The sequence below is a fragment of the Orycteropus afer genome, unplaced genomic scaffold (genome assembly GCF_000298275.1).
Source record: "Orycteropus afer afer isolate SDZICR_OR568_19922 unplaced genomic scaffold, OryAfe1.0 scaffold00276, whole genome shotgun sequence".
Taxonomy (NCBI): Eukaryota; Metazoa; Chordata; class Mammalia; order Tubulidentata; family Orycteropodidae; genus Orycteropus; species Orycteropus afer.
In genome coordinates, this window is record NW_006921863.1 from 3,864,971 (window position 1) to 3,869,094 (window position 4,124).

The following is a 4,124-nucleotide window of genomic DNA, read 5'->3' on the forward strand; positions in this document are numbered from 1 at the left end:
AAAGTGACAGACAAGTCTGTCTCCCTTAGCTTCCTGCCAGAGGGCTCCCCCTCTTACCTGTTCCAGCTGTTGGCTGGCTGCTGCTTCCTGCCTGGGGTCTCTCTCCCACTTACCTTTCCAGCTGTGGGCATGGCTGCCACTTCCTGCCACATATTTAGGCACTAATAATGCACTAATAAGTTACTGGTCCTAATATTTGATGAAGTTCTTCACTCAGGGGGCTGTTTGGCAGGGTGCTACATTGTTGCAGGTAGACAAACCATTTAGACAAGCCCCTGATTGGGGCTTGCTGCTTTCTTTCACCCATCCTGCTATTGGATAGTTTGTCTTCACTGAGAACAGAGCCCTTTTAGTAATGTCTTCTATGTGCTGTAAGCTCTGATTAAAAAAAAAAAAAAAACCTAAAAAACTCAACTGCCATCAAGTCAATTTCAACTCATAGTGACCCCTCCTTGGGTGTCCGAGATGGAATCTCTACAGAAGTAGATTGCCCAACCTTCCTTCTGAGGAGTGGCTGGTGGTTAGCAGTCAAACATCTTAGGCACTACCCCACCAGAGCTCCCCTGAAGCTGTATAGTTCAGATAAATATATTTCAAAGGTTGTTCTGAGAAATAAAATAAAATAATGAATATAAAATGGTTAGCAAGGCATCTATTGCCATTGTTATTTTTAAGCAGATGATTAAGAAAGGATTTTTATCCTTTGTGATATGGATTTTCAAAGGACCCTGAGTGGTCCAAGTGGTTTGAGTTTGACTACTAATCTAAAGGTTGGCAGTTCAAAACTATTCATCAGCACCTCAGAAGAAAGCCCTGGCCGTCTGCTTCTGTAAAACCCTATGGGGCAGTTCCCCTTAACACATGGGGTTGCCATTAGAAAACTCAATGGTAACTTTATCTATATCTATATCTATATCTATATCTATATCTATATCTATATCTATACCTATACCTATACCTATACCTATACCTATACCTATACCTGTATCTGTATCTGTATCTATATCTATCTATCTATCTATACACACATATCACTGCTTGTCTGTCAGTTTGCATTACTGTGGTGGCTTGCATGTTGTGGTGAATCTGGAGGCTATGCAACTGGTATTCCAAATACCAGCAGGATCACCCATGGTGGGCAGGTTTCATTGGAGCTTCCAGATGAACACAGACTGGGAAGAAGTAAGTTCTAAAAGAACTTGCTTGTGAAAACCTTATGAATAGCCCTGAAACATTGTCTAATATAGTGCCAGAAGATGAGTCCCTCAGGTCGGAAGGCACTCAAAATATGACTGGGGAAGAGCTGCCTCCTCAAAGTACAGTCTACCTTAATGCCATGGATGGAGTAAAACTTTCAGGACCTCCATCTGAAAGTGGGGCAAGACTCAAAATGGGAAGGAACAGCTGCAAACATCAATTAATAATTTGAACATGAAATGTATAAAATTAGGAAAATTAGATGTTGTCAAAAATGAAATGGGATGCATAAAGATCGATATCTTAGGCATTAGTGAGCTGAAAGGAACTGGTTTTAGCCATTTTGAATAAGAAAAACATATGATCTACTACATCAAAAATGACAAACTAAAGAGGAATGGCGTGGCTTTCATCGTCACAAAAATGTTCCAAGATCTGTCCTGAAGTTCAGTGTTGTCAGTAATAGGATAATATCCATATGCTTACAAGGAAGACCAGTTAAACTACTGTTATTCAAATTTACACACTAATCACCAAAGCTTAAGATGAGGAAATTGAAGAGTTTTACCAATTTCAGCAGTCTGAAATTGACCAAAAATGCAATCAACATGTACTGATTATTACTGGTAATTGGATGCAAAAGTTGAAAACAAAGAAGGATCATAAGTAGTTGGAAAATATGGCCTTGGTGATAGAAATGACACTGGAGATCTCATGACAGAATTTTGCAAGACCAACGACTTATTCATTGCAAATACCTTTTTTTCAGCAACATAAATGGTGGTCCTACACATGGACCTCACCAGAAGGAATACACAGGAATCAGATCAACTACATCTATGGAAAAAGGTGATGGAGAAGCTCAGTATCTTCAGCAAAAACAAGGCCAGGGGCTGACTGTAGAACAGATCATTAGCTATGTGTATGCAAGTTCAAGCTGAAGCTGAAGACAATAAAAATAAGTCCACAAGAGCCAAATATGACCTTGATTGTGTCCCACCTGAACTCAGAGACCATCTGAAGAACAGATTTGATGCAGTGAACATCAATGATCAAAGACCAGATGAGTTGTGGGGTGACATTAAAACCATCATCCAAGAAGAAAGCAAAACATCATTAAAAATTCAGCAAAGGAAGAAAAAACAAAATGAATGTCAGAAGAGACTCTGAAACCTGCTCTTAAATGGAGAGTAGCTAAAGCAAGTGAAAGAAATGACAAGATAAAAGAGCTGAACAGATTTCAAAGAGCAACTCAAGACAAAGTCGATTATTATAATAACATGCGCAAAGACCCAGAGTTAGAAAATCAAAGGAGAAGAACATGTTTGGTATTTCTCAAACTGAAAGAATGGAAAAAAAACATTTCAAGCCTTGAGTTGCAATATGGAAGGATTGTATGGGTAAAATATTGAAAAATGAAAGAAACATCAAAAGAAGATGGAAGGAATGCACAGAGACACTGCACAGAAAAGAACTGGTTGATATTCATCTATTTCAGGAGGAGGCATGTGGTCAAGAATCAATGATATTGAAGGAAGAAGTCAAAGTTGCACTGAAGGAATTGGTGAAAAACAAGGCTCCAGGAATTGACGGAATACCAATTGAGATGTTTCAACAAAAGGATGCTGTGCTGGAGGCACTTACTTGTCTATGCCAAGAAATTTGGAAGACAGCTACCTGGCCAACTGACTGGAAGAGTTCGATATTTGTACCCATTCCAAACAAAGGTGATCCAGCAGAAATGTGGAAATTATTGAACAATATCATTAATATCACACCCAAGTAAAATTTTGCTGAAGATAATTTTAAAAAGGTTCTAACAGTATATTGACAGGGAACTTCCAGAAATGCAAGCTGGATTCAGAAGAGGACATGGAATTAGGGATATCATTGCTGATGTCAGATGGATCTTGGTTGAAAGCAAAGAAGATCAGAAAGATGTTTACTTGTATTTTATTGGCTATGCAAAAGCATTTGACTACATCGATCATGTGAATGAGATCATATGAATAGGATCATATGAAAGGGAATTCCAGAACACTTAATTGTGTTTATGAGGAACTTCTACATAGCCCAGGAGGCTGCTGTTCAAACAGAACAAGGGGATACTGCGTGTTTTAAAATCAGAAAGGGAGTGTGTCAGCATTGTATCCTTTCACCATATTTGTTCAATCTGTATGCTGAGCACATAATCCAAGAAAATGAACTAGATAAAGAAGAACATGACATCAGGATTGGAGGAAGGATCATTAACAATCTGAGATATGCTGACGTCATAACTTTGCTTGCTGAAAGCGAGGATGACTTGAAGCACTTGCTAATCGTTTAGAGACTAGTCGGCAGCATGGGTTACATCTCAACATAAAGTAAAGGGAAATCCTTGCAACTGAACCGATAAGAAGCATCATGATAAATGTAGAAAAGATTAAGGTTCAAAGATTTCATGTTATTGGTTTCACAGTCAACACCAATGAAAGCATCAGTCAATAAACCATACAATGCATTAAAAAAACAAACTCACTGCCATCGAGTCCGGATCGACTCAGAAACACTCCTTTGGTTTCTGAGGCAGTAACTCTATGGAAGTAGATTGCCCAGTCTTTGCAAACCTGCTGCAAAAGACCTCTGTAAAATGCTGAATGTTACAGATATCTCTTTGAAGACTAAAGTGTGCCTAACTCAAGCATGGGTGATAGGAGAGGTTTCCAACAGGTAGACAAACTTGTCTCTTGGTTTGTCCTACCATGGTGATATGTTGATGAGAGTTTTGAGGCTGAGCCACTGGTGTTTAAAATCCAGTGGGATGCACATGGTGCACAGGAATCAGCCCAGCTTACAGACTAAGACAGACTAGCAAGAAGGAAGAGGCCATCCACTTCTCAAAGAACTAGCCAGGGAAAACCTTATGAATAGCAAAGAAACACTGT